Raw genomic sequence first — 22536 nt, 5'->3', positions numbered from 1 at the left:
ACACCCAGTGCTCCATGCAAAACGTGCCCTCCTCAATAGCCATCACCAGGCTAACCCATCCCCCTGCCCCCCTCCCCTCTAGAACCCTCAGTTTGTTTTTCAGAGTCCATCATCTCTCATGGTTCGTCTCCCCCTCTGACATACTCCCCTTTTCTTCCTCTCCTGTTATCTTCTTCTTTTTCTTTTTTCTTAAAATATGTTGCGTTATTTGTTTCAGAAGTACAGATCTGTGATTCAACAGTCTTGCACAATTCACAGCGCTCACCATAGCACATACCCTCCCCAATGTCTATCACCCAGCCACCCCATCCCTCTCACCCCCAACCACTCCAGTAACACTCAGTTTGTTTCCTGAGATTAAGAATTCCTCATATCAGTGAGGTCATGTGATACATGTCTTTCTCTGATTGACTTATTTCACTCAGCATAACACCCTCCAGTTCCATCCACGTCGTTGCAAATGGCAAGATCTCCTTCCTTTTGATGGCTGCATAATATTCCATTGTGTATATATACCACCTCTTCTTTATCCATTCATCTGTCGATGGGCATCTTGGCTCTTTCCACAGTTTGGCTATTGTGGACATTGCTGCTATAAACATTGGGGTACACGTACCCCTTCGGGTCCCTACATTTGTATCTTTGTGGTAAATACCCAGCAGTGCAATTGCTGGATCGAACGGTAGCTCTAATTTCAACTGTTTGAGAAACCTCCATACTGTTTTCCAGAGTGGTTGCACCAGCTTGCATTCCCACCAACAGTGTAGGAGGGTTCCCCTTTCGCCACATCCCCGCCAACATCTGTCGTTCCCTGACTTGTTAATTTTAGCCATTCTGACGGGTGTGAGGTGGTATCTCATTGAGGTTTTGATTTGGATTTTCCTGATGCCGAGTGATGTTGAGCACTTTTTCATGTGCCTGTTGGCCATTTGGATGTCTTCTTTGGAGAAATGTCTGTTCATGTCTTCTGCCCATTTCTTGATTGGATTATTTGTTCTTTGGGTGTTGAGTTTGATAAGTTCTTTATAGATTTTGGATACAAGCCCTTTATCGGATATGTCATTTGCAAATATTTTCTCCCATTCTGTCGGTTGTCTTTTGGTTTTGTGGACTGTTTCTTTTGCTGTGCAAAAGCTTTTGATCTTGATGAAATCCCAAGAGTTCATTTTTGCCCTGGCTTCCCATGCCTTTGGCGATGTTTCTAGGAAGAAGTTTTGCGGCTAAGGTCGAAAAGGTTGCTACCTGTGTTCTCCTTTAGGATTTGGATGGACTCCTGTCTCACGTTTAGGTCTTTCAACCATTTGGAGTCTATTCTTGTGTGTGGTGTAAGGAAATGGTCCAGTTTCATTCTTCTGCATGTGGCTGTCCAATTTTCCCAACACCATTTGTTGAAGAGACTGTCTTTTTGCCATTGGACATTCTTTCCTGCTTTGTCAAAAATAAGTTGACCATAGAGTTGAGGGTCCATTTCTGGACTCTCGATTCTGTTCCATTGATCTATGTGTCTGTTTTTGTGGAGTACCATACTGTCTTGATGATGACAGCTTTGTAATAGAGCTGGAAGTCCGGAATTGTGATGCCGCCAGCTTTGCTTTTATTTTTCAGTATTCCTCTGGCTATTCTGGGTCTCTTCTGGTTCCATACAAATTTTAGGATTATTTGTTCCATTTCTTTGAAAAAAGTGGATGGTATTTTGATGGGGATTGCATTGAATGTGTAGATTGCTCTAGGTAGCATTGACATCTTCACAATGTTGATTCTCCCAATCCATGAGCATGGAACGTTTTTCCATTTCTTTGTGTCTTCTTCAATTTCTTTCCTGAGTATTTTATAGTTTTCTGAGTACAGATCCTTTGCCTCTTTGGTTAGATTTATTCCTAGGTATCTAATGGTTGTGGGTGCAATTGTAAATGGGATCGACTCCTTGATTTGTCTCTCTTCTGTCTTGTTGTTGGTGTATAGGAATGCCACTGATTTCTTTTTTTTTTTAATTTTTTTTATTGTTATGTTAATCACCATATATTACATCATTAGTTTTTGATGCAGTGTTCCATGATTCATTGTTTGTTCATAACACCCAGTGCACCATGCAAAACGTGCCCTCCTCAATACCCATCACCAGGCTAACCCATCCCCCCACCCCCCTACCCTCTAGAACCCTCAGTTTTTCAGAGTCCATCATCTCTCATGGTTCGTCTCCCCCTCTGACATACTCCCCTTTTCTTCCTCTCCTGTTATCTTCTTCTTTTCCTTTTTTCTTAAAATATGTTGCGTTATTTGTTTCAGAAGTACAGATCTGTGATTCAACAGTCTTGCACAATTCACAGCGCTCACCGTAGCACATACCCTCCCCAATGTCTATCACCCAGCCATCCCATCCCTCCCACCCCCAACCACTCCAGTAACACTCAGTTTGTTTCCTGAGATTAAGAATTCCTCATATCAGTGAGGTCATGTGATACATGTCTTTCTCTGATTGACTTATTTCACTCAGCATAACACCCTCCAGTTCCATCCACGTCATTGCAAATGGCAAGATCTCATTCCTTTTGATGGCTGCATAATATTCCATTGTGTATATATACCAGTACTTCTTTATCCATTCATCTGTCGATGGACATCTTGGCTCTTTCCACAGTTTGGCTATTGTGGACATTGCTGCTATAAACATTGGGGTACATGTACCCTTTCGGGTCCCTACATTTGTATCTTTGTGGTAAATACCCAGTAGTGCAATTGCTGGATCGAACGGTAGCTCTAATTTCAACTGTTTGAGAAACCTCCATACTGTTTTCCAGAGGGGTTGCACCAGCTTGCAAGGAATGCCACTGATTTCTGTGCATTGATTTTATAGCCTGCTACTTGACTGAATTCCTGGATGAGTTCTAGCAGTTTTGGGGTGGAGTCTTGTGGGTTTTCCACATACAGTATCATATCATCTGCAAAGAGTGAGAGTTTGACTTCCTCTTTGCCGATTTGGATGCCTTTGATTTCTTTTTGTTGTCTGATTGCTGTGGCTAGGACTTCTAATACTATGTTGAATAGCAGTGGTGAGAGTGGACATCCCTGCCGCGTTCCTGACCTTAGGGGAAAAGCTCTCAGCCTTTCCCCATTGAGAATGATATTCGCTGTAGGTTTTTCATAGATGGCTTTTATGATATTGAGGTATGTACCCTCTATCCCTATACTCTGAAGAGTTTTGATCAAGAAAGGATGTTGTACTTTGTCAAATGCTTTTTCTGCATCTATTGAGAGGATCCCATGATTCTTGCTCTTTCATTTGTTAATGTATTGTATCACGTTGATTGATTTGTGGATGTTAAACCAGCCTTGCAGCCCAGGAATAAATCCCACTTGGTCCTGGTGAATAATCCTTTAATGTACTGTTGGATCCTATTGGCTAGTATTTTGGTGAGAATTTTTGCATCCATGTTCATCAAGGATATTGGTCTGTAATTCTCTTTTTTGATGGGGTCTTTGTCTGGTTTTGGGATCAAGGTAATGCTGGCCTCATAAAATGAGTTTGGAAGTTTCCCTTCCATTTCTATTTTTTGGAACAGTTTCAGGAGAATAGGTATTAATTCTTCTTGAAATGTCTGATAGAATTCCCCTGGGAAGCCATCTGGCCCTGGGCTTTTGTTTGTTGGGAGATTTTTGATGACTGTTTCAATTTCCTTAGTGGTTATAGGTCTGTTCAGGTTTTCTATTTCTTCCTGGTTCAGTTTTGGTAGTTGATACATCTCTAGGAATGCACCCATTTCTTCCAGGTTATCTAATTTGCTGGCAGAGAGTTGCTCATAATATGTTCTTAGAATTGTTTGTATTTCTTTGGTGTTGGTTGTGATCTCTCCTCTTTCATTCATGATTTTGTTGATTTGGGTCATTTCTCTTTTCTTTTTGATCATTCTGGCCAGGGGTTTATTAATCTTGTTAATTCTTTCAAAGAACCAGCTCCTAGTTTTGTGGATCTGTTCTACTGTTCTTTTGGTTTCTAATTCATTTATTTCTGCTCTGATCTTTATGATTTCTCTTCTCCTGCTGGGTTTAGGCTTTATTTGCTGTTCTTTCTCCAGCTCCTTTAGGTGTAGGGTTAGGTTGTGTATTTGAGACCTTTCTTGTTTCTTGAGAAAGGCTTGTATTGCTATATACTTTCCTCTCAGGACTGCCGTTGCTGTATCCCAAAGATTTTGAACAGTTGTGTTTTCATTTTCATTGGTTTCCATGAATTTGTTTAATTCTTCTTTAATTTCTTGGTTGACCTATTCATTCTTTAGTAGGATGCTCTTTAGCCTCCATGTATTTGAGCTCTTTCCGACTTTCCTCTTGTGGTTGAGTTCTCGTTTCAAAGCATTGTGGTCTGAAAATATGCAGGGAATGATCTCAATCTTTTGGTACCGGTTGAGACCTGATTTGTGACCTAGGATGTGATCAATTCTGGAGAAAGTTCCATGGTCACTAGAGAAGAATGTGTATTCCGTTGCTTTGGGATGGAATGTTCTGAATATGTCTGTGAAGTCCATTTGGTCCAGTGTGTCATGTAAAGTCTTTATTTCCTTGTTGATCTTTTGCTTAGATGATCTGTCCATTTCAGTCAGGGGGGTGTTAAAGTCCCCTACTAGTATTGTATTGTTGTCAATGTGTTTCTTTGCTTTTGTTATTAAATGCCTTATATAATTGGCTGTTCCCATGTTCGGGGCATAGATATTTACAATTGTTAGATCTTCTTGTTGGATAGACCCTTTAAGTAGGATATAGTGTCCTTCCTCATCTCTTATTACAGTCTTTGTTTTAAAATCTAGTTTGTCTGATATAAGGATTGCCACCCCAGCTTTCTTTTGGTGTCCATTAGCATGGTAAATGGTTTTCCACCCCCTCACTTTCAATCTGGGGCTGTCTTTGGTTCTAAAATGAGTCTCTTGCAGACAGCATATGGATGGGTCTTGTTTTTTAATCCAATCTGATAGCCTGTGTCTTTTGATTGGGGCATTGAGCCCATTTACATTCAGGGTAACTATTGAAAGGTATGAATTTAGTGCCATTGTATTGCCTGTAAGGTGACTGTGACTGTATATTGTCTCTATTCCTTTCTGGTCTATGCTGCTTTTAGGTTCTCTCCTTGCTTAGAGGACCCCTTTCACTATTTCTTGGAGGGCTGGTTTCGTGTTTGCAAATTCCTTTAGTTTTTGTTTGTTCTGGAAGCTTTTTATCTCTCCTTCTATTTTCAATGATAGCCTAGCTAGATATAGTATTCTTGGCTGCATATTTTTCTCGTTTAGTGCTCTGAAGATATCTTGCCAGTCCTTTCTGGCCTGCCAGGTCTCTGTGGATAGGTCTGTTGCCAATCGAATGTTTCTACCATTGTAGGTTACATATCTCTTCTCCCGAGCTGCTTTCAGGATTTTCTCTTTGTCTCTGAGACTCGTAAGTTTTACTATTAGATGTCGGGGTGTTGACCTATTATTATTGATTTTGAGAGGGGTTCTCTGTGCCTCCTGGATTTTAATGCCTGTTTCCTTCCTCACATTAGGGAAGTTCTCTGCTATAATTTGCTCCAATATACCTTCTGCCCCTCTCTCTCTCTCTTCTTCTTCTGGGATCCCAATTATTCTAATGTTGTTTCGTCTTATCGTATCGCTTATCTCTCGAATTCTGCCCTCGTGATCCTGTAGTTGTTTCTCTCTCTTTTTCTCAGCCTCTTTATTTTCCATCATTTGGTCTTCTATATCGCTGATTCTCTCTTCTGCCTCATTTATCCTAGCAGTTAGTGCCCCCATTTTGGATTGCACCTCATCAATAGCCTTTTTGATTTCGATTTAGTTAGATTTTAGTTCTTTTATTTCTCCAGAAAGGGTTTCTCTAGTAACTTCCATGCTTTTTTCAAGCCCAGCTAGTATCTTTAAAGTCATGATTCTGAACTCTAGGTCCGACATCGTACTAATGTCCGTATTGAGTAGGTCCCTGGCTGACGGTACTACCTCTTGTTCTTTTTGCTGAGGTGATTTCTTTCGTCTTGTCATTTTGTCCAGAGGAGAATAGATGAATGAGAGAACGAAATGCTAACAGGTTTACAACGTCCCCAGCAAATATACTGTATACAAATCAGAAAAGACCTGAAACCAGGGGAAAAGAAAGGGAAAGAAAGAAAAAAGAAAGAGAAAAAGAAAAAAAAAAGGATAAAAACAAAAACAAACAATACAAAAAAAGCAGAATATGATCAAATATGATCAGGCTAGTGCATAGATCAGTGCCACACACTAGATTTTGGGCGTATTTTGGTCTGTTAGAAAAAAGTGCCTCCTAAAATTTTAAGGGAAGAAAGACATATATGTACAAAATAAGGGTTGATACAATGAAGGGATGGAAGATGACTGTAAAGATGAAAATTATAAAAGATTTTATAACAGGACTTGGTAAGATAAGTTGTTTGAAAAAAGAATTTTCGTTAAGAAAAGAAAAAAAAAAAGGAAAAAAGGAGAGAATGTGATCAGGCAGGAGACTAGAACAAAGCCATACACTAGTGATTTAGGGTATATTTTGATCTGTTAGAAGAAACTGTACCTCAAAATTTTAAAGAGAGAACAAGTTATATATATATGCCAAAAATAAGGGTAACTACTATGAAGGGATAAAATATGACTCTAAAAATGAAAAATAAAAAATGTTTTGTGTTTTTTTTTTTTAAGAAAGGGATTGATAAGATGTTGGTTGAAAAAGGGAAAAAGAAAAATAAAAAAAAAACAGTCAACAAAAATTAACTTTGATGAAATAATGGATCATGGTAGGAAAAAAAAAAAAAGCCATGAATCTATGTGCAGTATTCCCCTAGCTCTGGAGTTCTCCCATTCTCCTTGATCGATCAACTTGGTCTTGGCTTGCTGGCTGTTTGTGCTGATCTTCTGGGGGAGGGGCCTGTTGCTGTGGTTCCCAAATGTCTTTGCCGGAGGCGGAATTGCCCCGCCCTTGTCGGTCCGGGCTAAGGAAGCTGCTCCTGTTTGCTCTCAGGAGCTTTTGTTCCCTGCAAGCTCTCGGTACAGCCTTGGAGGACCAGGGCAGAAATGGTGGCCTCCCAATCTCCACTCGGAGGAGCTGAGAACTCGGGGCCCCGCTCCTCAGTGTGCCCCCAGAGAAAAGCAGTCACTTCCGCGTCCCCGGTCTCCGGCCGCACTCCGTGCTCACCCGGCCTGTGATCGAGCATTGCTATCTCTGGCACCCGACCCCGCACGGAGTCTCCAAACCCAGCAGATCCCTGCAGTGCGCTCCCGCGCCGCTCCTCCCTGGGAATAAGGGGTCTCCCCGGATCTGCTGCTTGGTGGGTCCCTCCTGGGGGAGCCGTGCCCCGACTGGGCCGCAGATCACAGTTTATGGCAACCCCGAGCTGAGAGCCCACGACTCTGCTCCGTCTCTGCAGCCGGCTTCCCCGCTCCGATACCTGGGAGCTCTGCCGCACTCAGGCACCTCCGGTCTCTCTGTGACCCCAAGGGTCCTGAGACCACACTGTCCCGGGAGGATTCCACCCCCCGCTTAGCCACTGCAGCGACGTCCCTCCGCCGAGCCAACTTCTAAAAGGTCCGATTTTGGGCGCCTGGGTGGCTCAGTTGGTTAAGTGACTGCCTTCGGCTCAGGTCATGATCCTGGAGTCCTGGGATCGAGTCCCGCATCGGGCTCCCTGCTCAGCGGGGAGTCTGCTTCTCCCTCTGACCCTCTTCCCTCTCGTGCTTTCTATCTCTCATTCTCTCTTTCAAATAAATAAATAAAATCTTTCAAAAAAATAAAAATAAAAAATAAAAGGTCCGATTTTGTGCTACGCGGCTCTATCACTTGCCAGAAGCAGCCGGCGGAGGCCCCTCCCCCGCCGTCTATCCTCCCGAATATCGCCTCGGATTCACTTCTCCGCACGCCCTACCTTCCAGTAAGTGGTCGCTTCTCTGTTCAGAGAGTTGTTGCTACTCTCCTGTTCGATCTCCTGTTGAGTTCGTAGGTGTTCAGAATGGTTTCATCCCTATTCAGCTGAATTCCTGAGACCAGACGAAATCTAGGTCTCCTACTCCTCCGCCATCTTGCTCCGCCCCCTGTTTTCATTTTTATAAACATAATTTCTAATGGGAAATTTAAAAGCAATGAATGATATTTCCATTTTAGAAAAAAAAAATGAGAAGTCCTCAAGGAAGTATAAACTCTTCACTGATAAATACCCTAGAATCTTGCAATGTAGACAGAGTACTCAATGTCTCAAATTATACTGTACTAGTTCTAGAATCTTGTGTGGGATCCTGGTGTCAAAGCAAGTTGGGGGAGCTGTTTCAGGGGAAGTCAGACAGGGGGATGTACTAATACTTGGTACCAAGCTGTGACTTTCCATATTCCAGTTTGGAGAGAATCTTTGCTGGAGTATTTTTAGGGTCTTCAGCAGAAAATAAACAAAAGGTTCTGCCTGTAGGACCATGAGTCTCCCAGGATACAGAGCTTCCTGGGTTCCACTTCCATCTGGAGTGGAAAGGGTAGTGAGCACCAAAAGGCAACTAGCCAAGGATTCTGGTCTACAGAACCTGCACACACATTATCAGGTAAAGCCTCCTTGAAGAACAAGAAGTCTTACTTCCTAACAAAAGTCATTTTGCTCAAGGATCTAGGAAACACTTGCTGTGGTTCTACCCTCCTGATATACTCCTCATACAAGGGCTCGAAGGATGCCAATCCCTTTGTCTTTGTCTGAGGCCTCCACTGAGCCCAGCCTCATGTAGCTGAAGACACCTGTCCCATAGAATATGCCCACCATGGTGAGGTGGGAGCCACATGTAGAGAAAGCTTTCTTTCTGCCCTCAGCAGAGCGGATGCATAGAACTGCAGCTGCCACATGGATGTAGGAGGTGACGAGAATCACAGGTGCACCTGCCATGAGGATACCCGGACCAAAGAGCAACAGCTTGTTGGGCTGGGTGCTAGAGCAGGAGAGCTGGAAGAGCTGTGGGAGGTCACAGTAGAAGTGATTGATCACATTGGGACCACAGAAGTTGAGTGTGGCTATGGCTACTGTGTGAGTCAGTGCATTGGTGAAGGCTAAAGCCCAGGACACAGCCACCAATATCCTCTGGACTGTCTGGCTCATTCGGGTGCTGTAGGTCAGGGGCTGGCAGATGGCCAGGAATCGGTCATAGGCCATGGCTGTCAGCAGGAAGCAGTCCACACCAGCCAACTGATGGAAAAAGAAAAGCTGTGAGGCAGGCTCCATAGGGAATTGTACGCTTGTGGGACAGAAGACGAGCCAACATCGAGGGAACAGTGACGGTGATGCACCCAACATCCAGCATTGATAAGTTCCCCAGGAAGAAGTACATGGGGGTGTCGAGTTTGGGCTCCACCAAGATGGCAGCCAGGATGCTGAGGTTGCCTCCAACTGTGACCAGGTAGGCCAAGAGGAAGACTACAAAGACAACTGGTCATAGCCCTGGCGTCTCCACCAAGCCCAGCAGGATGATCTCAGTAACAGCTGTTCCATTGGTCCTGGATTCTGGGCCCTTGGGTCCCTAAAAGGGATCAGTGTTCTCAATGTAGTTATTCATGAAAAATATATCAACTCAATCTCAAATGCCAAGCCCCAGGGTAAATTCCCAAGTGTCCCTAGTGGGTATTTTCCCATTCCTTAGGCCATACCTCACTCATTAACCCTCTGTCTTCACCTCATTGTCCTCACCCAAGTTCCAGGTGAGTTACACTACAACTACCTTGGTATTCCCCCTTCTTGTGAAAGATATATAAATCCTTCCTTCCAGTATTCCCTATAATCAAGGAATGAGGTCTTCCTACCAACAACCTGTATGAAGAGTTTTGGGGAAATATGATGCTAAAAGTAAATTGAATAGGTAGTAAAATAGAAACAAAAGAATGTATCATAAGTCCTTGTAAGTATATTACAAAGGAATAATATATGGCAAATAAGTAAGAAAAATGTCAAGATAAACAAAATTAGGAAGTGAAAAGCAGCAGGCCAAAAATAAATCAAATAACTTTGGTATACTATCTGCTCCTAAGTTTAAATAATCAATTCAAGAACAATCCCCAAACCAAATAATCCAGCTACAACTGAAATAAAAAGGGGGGCTGGATAGTTAATAATGTACTTCCAGGTGTAGGATCTAGTCTCATATACTTCTTATACAAATTATTTTAAACTGTCAATGTAAATATAATTTTCATGTAATGTAAACTTTCCTTAGCTTAGGAAAAATTTGTGGCTTTCACCTTCCAATTCATTTAAAAATTTTTTTAAACTTCTTTTTTTATTTTATATTACTTTTGAGAGAGAGAGAAAGAGCACAAGCAGAGTGAGAGATAGAGGGAGAGGGAGAGAGAGGAGCAGTGGAAGAGGGAAAGAGAGAATCCTAAATCCATGCCTAGCATGGAGCCTGATGCAGGGCTCAATCCATGAGATCATGACCTGAGCCAAAATCAAAAGTCAGATGCTTAACCAACTGAGCCACCCAGGCGCCCCTCTAATTCATTTTTTAAAGTTAGCAAATCCTGATACTAAAATGTAATAACGATAGCAAAAAAAGGAATTATTCTACACTACCCCCATTTGATAATACTTGGGCAAAAATCCTAAGTACAAAAAATGAAATCCATTATCTAATAGATTTTATATAGGAGAGGATGATTTAATATTAGTACATCTATTAATATACTTGATATATTTGTTTCCTTAAAATGAGGAAAATTTTCTAAAGGACAATTCATAAATGTCTACATACTTTTTTTTACATGGCAATTAATTCTTTTTTTAATTATGTTCAATTATCCAACATATGGTACATCATTAGTTTTTGATGTAGTGTTCACTGGGTGGTATATGCGACTAATCTACATACATTCTTGAGAAAAAGGAAAAAAGAAAAAAGCTGCTTTTAGTCAGTTAAAATGGAAGTACACTACTTTATGTGACAGGTCATACCATTGCAAATCTGTATCATTCATAATGGTGAAGTAGTAGTGATATTTCTATCAAAATCAGGCACAGGAAAAGCCATGGTCTTTGTTACTTCCAAGTATTTCTCATTACTCTAAAAGTTTTAGGCAAAGAGAAACAAAATGCTTAAATAGTAGAAACAAGAAAGAAAAGAATAAATTGAAAACAATAAAATTGAAAACTCAAGAGAGGAGAAAAAACTGGGAAACTCCAAGAATTATTAAGATATTAGCAAATTAGGTAAAAAATAAGCACAAAGTCAATAGATTCCTTATATGCCAACAACATCAGCTATAAAATCCAAAAGTTCCAATAGTAAGGTGAAATCTTATAATATAAAATGAAGAATGAAGCAGGAAATGAATTTATACCTGAATCATATATGTAGGCACCTAGAAAAAAGATCCCAAATAAACAACTTTCAGTTCCACTGACTGGTAGGAATATGGGAGAATTTAATCCCTTTTTTTCGCTTTTCTTTTGCTTTTAAATGATCTCCAATGAATCTGATTACTTTTATAATACTAAATATATTTTTTAATTATCTATTTCTTCCAGATTACAGAAATCTCTAAAGGCCAGCAATAGCAGCTCAAGGGCTCCTCCTCTGTCCTTCATTTCCAGAAGTTTCAGGGAGCTGCTTATCCAGCAGATTAAAGGTTAGAATGGTACACCCATCTTGATTTGCCTCACTGCTCCATGAAGTAATGAAATATTTACTCTTATTGGACTTCCTTTACAATTACAACCCACTTGTAATCAAACAGCAGACTTGTTTACCAGTTTCTGCCCACATTAATTTATGTGGTATCCATCAGCGGAAGTTTATGGCCTCTTTTATTCTTTGTGTGCATGTTTTAGCACAAGATGAATGTTTTAAGACTATATTTATCTTCTACTTATTAAACTACTTCCTTTGATTTTTTTTCTGTCTTTTGATGGATCTTTTAAGATATAATAACCTGGTAACATTGGTACCTGGAAATATTTAGGGTTTTTTAAAATTACAATTAAACACATCATAGATAATAATAATTAAAAGCTGTGATTTCTACAATTGTATTATGATATAGGAATTATGAAGATAAGTTCCTACATACTGAGGGATACTTTAAAATTCAAGACACAATGACAGTTTTCCATCAGTAAGGTAGATCCTGAGTCATGGTGGGAGGCCCACATTCAGAGTAATATTCAGCTCGAATCTACTGGTAGAGATTACCAGTCTGGTACATGTGAAATATTTGACTATAACCCTCACCCACACTGTGGCCTCATCAGTGCACATAGTTGTATTCAGTATACGCTGTATATAGTGTCATTGAGTCAAAGAAGTACCAAGTTGGTTGACATCTTGCAGAGTATCTACATCCTCATTTTACTAAAGAGGAAACTATGGTGGAGGATTGTGGGGTTGGAGTTGTTGGGATTAGAGTGAACGCTGAATATACTTATAAACTGTCTGATTTTCACTTTTTTAAAAAATTACCTAATCCTGGGCCAGCGCATTGTATGCTTGCTACCCCAAATAACACTGAGGCTATCAGAGAAAGGATTTGCATGAGAACACCAGAATTTGTCCACTGGTTTGACCAGCCCAAATTGGCTGCTTCCAACCAAGCCCCCAAGCCCCCAAGGGGCATTTCCTGACACTTACTGAGGGGTGGAATAATCCATGTCTCTAGGGCTGCTCTGGGTGCACTCTTCTTTTTTTAATATTGTATTTATTTATTTGAGAGAGAGTGTGGAAGCAAGAGCAAGGGGGAAGAGTTGGGGAGGGGGTGTGGAGGAGCAGAGGGAGGAGCAGACTCCCCGCTGAGCAGGGAACCTGATATGGGGCTTGTTATGACCTGAGCTGAAGGCAAACGCTTAACTGACTGAGCCACCCAGGTGCCCTTGGGTGCACTCTTCTGACTGAGAAGCCTATTCTCTAGCCCAGCTGTGCCTTGTGGACCTCACGCTTTCAGGTTCACACACCTGTCATAAGTAGCTCACCAACAAACAGGCTCTGTGGTCATGGTTACAGTCAGCACCTGCCTCACTTCATTCTGTATCCTACCAACCACAGAGTTCATTCTGGAGCTCTCCTCCCTCACCTGTCCTCTGAGAGCCTTTTCTCTGATATGTCTTCCTGACTCAGGTTTTCTAAATCTGTCACCAAATGTAACAGAACCTCAGGTCTCTCATGAGTGCAGGTCTGTGAGGGCATTTCTCAGGCACCAACAGTCTGCCTCCCAGCCCTCTGCTTTCCATTTTATCCAGAGACAGCCCATTTTGCCCAGAGGAAACCCGCCTGCTTTCTATGCCTCTTCAATGCTGTATCTTATGGTCTTCCCTCAGCTGATGGCAGACTACCATTCCCCCCAACCCCAGCCTCCCCTCTGCCATCATAATCATCACCGGTTATTCCTATTCTCTCAAAATAAGAACTTGGTTCCTTCTCATGTTAAGAGTTTTTCTGATAGTTATAAGTAGTATGTAAAAACAATGACAAATATAGGAAAATTACAGGAGTTTAGAATGTCTTGCAACATCCTTGTCATGAATGTCCTCTTGCCCTGTCTGAACAGTCCCTGGAAACCACCCTAATGGCCCCTCACTCTCTTTTTCCATCTCATGCTCTCTTGACCCCTTTAGACCCTGCAGAAATCCTCTTTTCTATACAGGTTCATTTTATATGTGCAATTAAGGCAGAGCAGGAGCTGTAGACATGCAAGGAAAGTTGGTGAAACCTCAATGCCAGAATCCAAATTAGATCTCCGTATTGGTGGCTGTCAGTTTTAGGGGATGCTGCATAGAAGATTCCATGTGGGTGAAAAACTTGATGCAGTGTCTCCTAAGTGATGTGGTTTTGGAATATCGGTGAGGTTCGGTGGGGTGAGGTCTGAAGCCTACGACCAAGAAAGAATTCTTGAGACGTCTTTGGTGCAAAATGGTGGTTTATTAAAGCACAGGGACAAGACCTGTGGGCAGAAAGAGCTGCTGTCCTGGGGTTGTGAGTTGTGGCTGATTATATACGATGGGGTTGGGGGAGGTAAGGAAAAGGGAGGTTTCGAGAAAGAACCTATGCGTTAAAGAAGACTTGCAGGATACTGGAGGCCTTGCCATTGCCAAGCTAAAGTTGTTCACCCCTCTAGTAAGGCATTAACAGTAAGATAGTTGGGAGCTTCCTGGAGGAACATTGCACTTTGCCTGCTTCAAGTATCTGTCAATGGGCTGCAGATCAGAAGGACATTTAAATTCATTTACATTCCCTTCTGAAAGCTAGACCATTGATAGAAATGCTTTGTTCTTGTAAATTGCTAAGGCTTTTGTAAACTGAGGGAGATATCCTTCAGGACTGGGATCTTCCTAAGTTAATTATTTGTTTTTCCTTTAGGGCAGCCAGGAGTGGCTGAGGAATGTCACATGTATCACTTGGGTGGGGGGGTATTGTGGGGTGTCAGCTTCTGCCTGTCCTTAGCTAGCCTTCTGCTCCCTCATCACTAAGGTTTTTTGGAAGCTCAGAAATCCATGATTCCTGTTGAGTCACCGTGTGGGTCTAATTATAGACCTAGACTCATTCAATACATACCGTGTGATTTGATGTCAATAAGAGCAAAACAGCTCTGCACACATATTACATAATTAAAGAATAATTAAACTGCCTCCCAATTGTCCGCTTGAATCTACTTGAACTTGTGTTATAAGGTGTCACACTCTTTGTTCTCCTACTTCCCTATTTTTGCTCAAACTGTTTATTGTAGCTGGAATATCCTCTCGCTAACTCCAAGTGCTCAAATCCTTGAAGACTCAACTAAAATGTTTCTCTTCCGTAAAAGTTTTCCTGATCCCCACGGAAACTCCTCAGCTGACCGGCAGCACTTTAATCATACACTTCACAGCACTGCTCTCTCTGACTTTCTTGCATAGTAATTTCTCTCTAGAGATGCCACCACTTCTCTGCCCACTGTAAGTGGCTTTGGGACAGATTATGCCTGACTCGGCTTTGCATCCTCAATGCCTAGCATTGCACTTGCATACAATAGGTGCTCAATATTTCTTGAAAGAAATAAATAAAGAATTTGGCAACTATGACCATAAAATAAAAGACTCTTTGGTAAAAGGAGGCATGAGATTGGGTTGTAGTAGTTGGGAAAGATTTTCTGGATAAGCTGGAATTTATGCAAGACCAGGAACAATGAATAGAACTTGAAAGAGGTGTAAGTTTGAGTAAAAGGCACAGAACTACCGAGAATCTCTGCTTCCTTTAGATGGGGCATTGGGAACAGTTAAGATAGTCATTAAAACAATCCCTTCACTGACATAATGTCTTTTCTTGAAAACAGCTCCAAAGACTTTGGCAATTGTGGGGGGGTAGACCCTTTGAATAAATAAGTCTAGACAAGAAGAGTATACCCCACAGAAATGCCATGTCACCCTCACTCTGTAGAGGTGAAACATCACCCCCACGATTTTATGACTGTAACAGCACTCCAGCTGGTCTTAAGGGTTAACCTGCTCCCAGATAACACACGCCTTACTCACTGACCTAAGGCCCTTGATCTGTAACAGAACTAATTTACTTTCCGTGAGATATGCCAAGAACTGGCCTTGAGGAGTGAAGGACCAGAACTTTCCCAGGCCACAGAAGCCAGCAAGTCTGTTTGAAGCTGCCTCAGCTTTCTGATTAGCCTAACAATTTTATTAGCAAAATATTTTCTTTTTCAGATCACACAAATGACTTTATTAAACTCCTTTTATGTATTTGTACACCTGGCCTTCCTTCATAGAAAGAACACAGGACTCCTGCACATCACAAAATAAGAACCCAGTCCCTTGCACAGCCCCCAAGCACTGAGATAACATTGGTAATTGGCACCATGGAGTCTGCACATGATCAAGAAAGACTGCAGGCCACTGCACTCCCCTGGCTGATTAACTACACTAAACCCCTTTAAAAACTGCTGGGCCAGGCACAAACCTGGGAGTTGGCTTTGGACAAGAGTCCGCCTTCTCTTCAGGTGGCCGGCCTCCTGAGTAAAGCTCAAATTGTTCTCCAATCAAAACTGGTCTTTTGATCTTTCAGGCAACAGGCAGCCTATTTGGGTTCAGTAACATGATGACTACTGGTCTATGCATCTAGGAAGTCCATCTTAAACAAGATCGCCATGGTCACCTCAGCTGAAGAAGTCCTCCTAGATAACCATTCTTGGATGAGCCCCAAGCTATACTTGCTGGGTATTCAGTGCTCCCTGGTCTGATATTCCAGCTAAAAGCTTTATGCACCTGACAATAAAGATACACTCTGACCATCTGATGTAGGGGTCTAGCCCAAGGTTATTTCCTAAGGAATGCATCCAACAGGAGACTGGATTAGATGAATGCCCTCATACTCCAATAAACACAGAAGGCAGGCTTTGTCCAAGAACAACAGGTGTTGGCAAAATGCCTTGGCATAGGAGGGTGCTAACTCTTTCCCTCACTTGATATGTTATCCCAAACAAGACTCTCATTACTGGATCCTCTGTGAAATAGGAGGTTTGACTTGCTTGGTAACAACTCAAGTGTGTTATCTATTATTAAGGAACAGAAGGAGGACCCTAGAGGATACTCACCTTGTTACAGGTACAGAAACTGGATAAGTTTCTAAAGAAGGGAGTGAAGAGGGTGCAGTGTTATGCGGGCCCCAGCCTGGGAGAGCATGGAAGGGGCCATATATAAGAAAATGAGCGAAAGAGAGATGAGATCATCTCTGTTGTGGGACTCTATCCACTGCAGTGCCATCCCCTGCAGACATCAAAAATTAGTCCTCCTAGGAAGGAGTGGGGCTTTGGGGAGCCACAGACTGATAAATAACCCAAAGCTTTAATGAACCCAATAATGATGCTTCACAATTCTGTGATGCTTTTGATTTTCTCAAAAAGGCTTGACATCTAACTCCTTACTCCACCTCTCATATTGTTCCATGAGGGTGTTGGTAATTTTGTTTATCTGAGAGGACACTGAAGCCCAGAAAGTTTATCTATTCTTTTTCTTTCTTTCTTTTTAATTTAATTTCTTGAATTTAATTTAATTCTTTAATTTAAATTCAAGTTAGTTAACATAAAATGCAATATTAGTTTTAGGTGTACAATATACTGATTCAAAACATACAATACCCAGTGCTCATCACAACAAATGCAGTCCTTAATCCCCATCACCTATTTAACCCATCCTCCCACCCATCTCCCCTCTGGTCACCATCAGTTTGTTCTTTATAGTTAAGAGTCTGTTTCTTGGTTTGCCTCTCTCTTTCTTCCCCCTTTGCTCATTTGTTTTGTTTCTTAAATTCCACATATGAGTGAAATCATATGGTATTTGTTTTTCACTGTCTGACTTATTTCACTTAATATGATATTCTTTAGCTCCATGTCATTGCAAATGGCAAGATTTCATTCTTTTTTATGGCTGAGTAATATTCATATATATATTGTTGATTTTAGCCATTCTGGCAAGTGTGTGTTGATATCTCATTGTAGTTTTGATTTGTATTTCCATCATGATCACTAATATTGAGCAACTTTTCATGTGTCTGTTGGCCATCTATATGTCTTCTTTGGAAAAATGTCTATTCATTGGCTAAAATTAACGTTAGGAAACAACAAATGTTGGCAAGGATGTAGAAAAAAAGGAAACGTCTTACACTGTTGCAAACTGGTGCAGCCTCTGTGGAAAACAGTATGGAGTTTCCTCAAAAATTTAAAAATAGAACTACCCTATGATCCAGCAATTGCACTACTAGATGTTTATCCAAAGGATACAAACATAGTGATTTGAAGGGACACATGCACCCCAATGTTTATAGCAGCAATGTCCACAATAGCCAATATATGTAAAAAGCCCAGACGTGCATTGCCACATTGACAGACAAATGGATAAAGGATAAAAGACAGATAAATGGATAAAGAAGATGTGATATATATGTATATATATATGTATATATATATATAGAGAGAGAGAGAGAGAATGTATGTATATGTATATACAATGCACAATGGAATATTACTGTCAACAAAAAGAATGAAATTCCATTTACAATGACATGAATGGAACTAGAGGATGTTATGTTAAGCAAAATAAGTCAGTCAGAGCCAAGACAAATACCATATGATTTCACTCATTTGTGGAATTTAAGAAACAAAACAGATGAACATATGGGAAGAGAAGAAAAAATAAAAGATGAAAACAGAGGGAGGCAAACCATGAAAGATGGTTAACTCGAGGGGCGGAGCAAGATGGTGGAGGAATAGGAGACCTAAATTTCGTCTGGTCCCAGGAATTCAGGTGGATAGAGATCAAACCATTCTGAACACCTACGAACTCAACAGGAGATTGAAGAAAAGAATAGCAACAATTCTCTGAACAGAGCAGCGACCACTTTCTGGAAGGTAGGATGTGCGGGAGCAGTGAATCCAAGGCAATATTCGGGAGGATAGACGGCGGGGGAGGGGGCCTCCGTCAGCCACTTCTGGCAAGTGATAGAGCAGCAGAGCACAAAATCGGAACTTTTAGAAGTCAGCTCTGCTGAGGGACGTCGCTCCAGTGGCTAAGCGGGGGGTGGAAACCTCGCGGGACAGTGTGGTCTCAGGACCCTTGGGGTCACAGAAAGACCGGGGGTGCCTGAGTGTGGCAGAGCTCCCAGGTATCGGAGCGGGGAAGCCGGCTGCAGAGACGGAGCCGAGGCGCGGGTTCTCAGCTTGGGGTTGCCATAAACTGTGATCGGCGACACAGTGGGGACACTGCTCCTCCGGCAGGGACCCAACAAGCGGCAGATCCGGGGAGACTCCCCTTCCTCCCTCGGGAGGAGCGGCAAAGGAGCGCACCGCAGGGATCTGCTGGGTTTGGAGACTCCACACAGGGTCGGGTGCCAGAGATAGAAATGCTCGGTCACAGGCCGGGTGAGCACGCAGTGCGGCTGGAGACCGGGGACACGGGAGTGACTGCTTTTCTCTGGGGTGCACTAAAGAGTGGGGCCCTGAGTTCTCGGCTCCTCTGGGGCAGAGATTGGGAGGCCGCCATTTTCACTCTCGTCCTCCAAAGCTGTACGGAGAGCTTGCAGGGAACAAAATCTCCTGAGAGCAAACCGGGGCAGATTGCTTAGCCCGGCCCAGCAAGGGCGGGGCAATTCCACCTCTGGCAAAGACATTTGGGAACCATGGCAACAGGCCCCTCCCCCAGAAGATCAGCAAGAACAGCCAACCAAGACCAAGTTTACCGATCAAGGAGAACGGCAGAATTCCAGCCCTAGGGAAATACTGCACATAGAATTCATGGCTTTTTTACCATGATTCTTTAGTCTTTCAAGGTAATTTTTTTAACTGTCTTTTTTTTTAATTTTTCTTTTTCCCTTTTTCAACCAACATCTTATCAATCCCTTTTATAAAAAACATTTTTATTTTTCATTTTTAGATCATATTCTATCCCTTCATACTGGTTACCCTTATCTTTGGCATATACATATAAGTTGTACTCTCTTTAAAATTTTGAGATACAGTTTCTTCTAACAGACCAAAATATACCCTAAATATCTAGTGTATGGCTTTGTTCTAGTCTCCTGCCTGATCACATTCTCCCCACCCCACTTTTTTTTTTAAATCCTCTTCTTTCTTTTTTCAACCAAATTCTTATCTTATCAATTCCTTTTATGAAATCTTTTTTAATTTTCATCTTTACAGTCATATTCCATCCCTTCATCATATTAACCCTTATTTTTGTACATATATGTTTCTCTTTCTTTAAAATTTTGGGAGGCACTTTCCTCTAACAGACCAAAACACACCCAAAATCTAGTGTGTGGCACTGATCTATGCACCAACCTGATCATATTTGATCATATTCTTTTTGTTTTGTTTTGTTTGTTTTTGCTTCTTTCTTTTTATTTTTTTTCTCTTTTTTCTTCCTTTCCCTTTCTTTTCCCCAGGTTTTAGGTCTTTTCTGATTTGCTTAGTGTATATTTTCTAGGGACATTGTTACCCTGTTAGCATTTTGTTCTCTCATTCATGTAGTCTCTTCTGGACAAAAAGACAAGATGGAAAAAATCACCTCAACAAAAGGAACAAGAGGCACTAAAGACTGCCAGTGACCTAATCAATACAGATGTCAGGCGTAGAGTTCAGAATGATGATTTTAAAGATACTAGCTGGGCTTGAAAAAAAATGGAAGTTATTAGAGAAACCCTTTCTGGAGAAATAAAAGAACTAAAATCTAACCAAGTCAAAAACAAAAAGGCTATTAAGGTGCAATCAAAAATGGAGGCTCTAACTGCTAGAATAAATGAGGCAGAAGACAGAATCAGTGATATAGTAGACCAAATGATGGAAAATAAAGAAGCTGAGAAAAAGCGAGATAAACAACTACTGGATCACGAGGGCAGAATTTGAGAGCTAAGCAATACGATAAGATGAAACAACATTAGAATAATTGGGATCCTAGAAGAAGAAGAAAGAGAGAGAGGGGCAGAAGGTATATTGGAGCAAATTATAGCAGAGAATTTCCCTAATTTGGGGAAGGAAACAGGCATCAAAATCCAGGAGGCACAGAGAACCCCCCTCAAAATCATTAAAAATAGGTCAACATCCCAACATCTAACAGTAAAACTTATGAGTCTCAGAGACAAAGAGAAAATTCTGAAAGCCCCTCAGGAGGAGAGATGTGTAACCTACAATGGTAGAAACATTAGATTGGCAACAGACCTATCCACAGAGACCTGGCGGGCCAGAAAGGACTTGCATGATATCGTTAGAGCACTAAACAAGAAAAATATGCAGCCAAGAATACTATATCCAGCTAGGCTGTCATTGAAAATAGAAGGAGAGATAAAAAGCTTCCAGGACAAACAAATACTAAAGGAATTTACAAACATGAAACCAGCCCTCCAAGAAATCTTGAAAGGCGTCCCCTAAGCAAAGAGAGAGCCTACAAGTGACATAGACCAGAAAGGAACACAGACAACATACAGTAACAGTCACCTTACAGGCAATACAATGGCACTAAATTCATTTCTTTCAATAGTTACCCTGAATGTAAATGGGCTAAATGCCCCAAATCAAAAGACACAGGCTATCAGATTGGATAAAAAACCAAGACCCATCGATATGCTGTCTGCAAGAGACTCATTTGAGACCCAAAGACATCCCCACATTGAAAGTGAGAGGGTGGAAAACCATTTACCATGCTAATGGACACCAAAAGAAAGCTGGGGTGGCAATCCTTATATCAGACAAATTAGATTTTAAAACAAAGACTGTAATAAGAGATGAAGAAGGACACTATATCCTACTTAAAGGGTCTATCCAACAAGAAGATGTAACAATTCTAAATATCTATGCCCCTAACATGGGAGCCACTTACATAAGCCAATCAATAGCAAAAGCAAAGAAACACATCAACAAAAATACAATAATAATGGGGGACATTAACACCTCCCTCACTGAAATGGACAGATCATCTAAGCAAAAGATGAACAAGGAAATAAAGAATTTAAATGATAGACAGGACCAAATAGACTTCACAGATAGATTCAGAACATTCCATCCCAAGCAACAGAATACACATTCTTCTCTAGTGCCCATGGAACATTCTCCAGAATAGATCACATCCTAGGTCACAAATCAGGTCTCAACTGGTACCAAAAGATTGGGATCATTCCCTGCGTTTTTTTTTTATTATGTTATGTTAATCATCATACATTACATCATTAGTTTTTGATGTAGAGTTCCATGATTCATTATTTGTGTATAACACCCAGTGCTCCATGCAGAACGTGCCCTCTTTAATACCCATCAGGAGACTAACCCATCCTCCCACCCCTCTCCCCTCTAGATTCCCTGCATATTTTCAGGCCACAGTGCTTTGAAACTAGAACTCAGTCACAAGAGGAAAGTCGGAAGGAACTCAACTACATGGAGGCTAAAGGGATCCTACTAAGGAATGAATGGGTCAACCAGGAAATTAAAGAAGAATTAATAAAATTCATGGAAACAAATGAAAATGAAAATACAACTGTTCAAAACTTTGAGATGCAACAAAGGCATTCCTAAGAGGAAAGTATATGGCAATACAAGCCTTTCTCAAGAAACAAGAAAGGTCTCAAATACACAACCTAACCCTACACCTAAAGGAGCTGGAGAAAGAACAGCAAAGAAAGCCTAAACCCAGCAGGAGAAGAGAAATCATAAAGATCAGAGCAGAAATCAATGAACTAGAAACCAAAAGAACAGTAGAACAGATCAACGAAACTAGGAGCTGGTTCTTTGAAAGAATTAACAAGATTGATAAACCCCTGGCCAGACTGATCAAAAAGAAAAGAGAAATGACCCAAATCAACAAAATCATGAATGAAAGAGGAGAGATCACAACCAACACCAAAGACATACAAACAATCATAAGAACATATTATGAGCAACTCTATGCCAGCAAATTAGAGAACCTGGAAGAAATGGGGGCATTCCTAGAGATGTATCAACTACCAAAATTGAACCAGGAAGAAATAGAAAACCTGAACAGACCTATAACCACTAAGGAAATTGAAGCAGTCATCAAAAATCTCCCAA

At 41.3% G+C, this 22536-nt stretch overlaps 1 pseudogene; it reads right to left on the bottom strand.

The window, feature by feature from the left end:
• Positions 1 to 8668: 8668 nt before the first annotated feature.
• LOC112808451 (olfactory receptor 3A1-like) lies at positions 8669 to 12251 on the bottom strand (annotated as a pseudogene).
• Between the last annotated feature and the right edge of the window lie 10285 nt (positions 12252 to 22536).

The sequence above is a fragment of the Callorhinus ursinus genome, unplaced genomic scaffold (genome assembly GCF_003265705.2).
Source record: "Callorhinus ursinus isolate GAN/ISIS: 27379988/994484 unplaced genomic scaffold, GSC_fseal_2.0 scaffold133, whole genome shotgun sequence".
NCBI classification, from domain to species: Eukaryota; Metazoa; Chordata; class Mammalia; order Carnivora; family Otariidae; genus Callorhinus; species Callorhinus ursinus.
The sequence above is the reverse complement of the archived record's forward strand: the minus strand, read 5'-3'. Positions and strand labels throughout refer to the sequence as shown.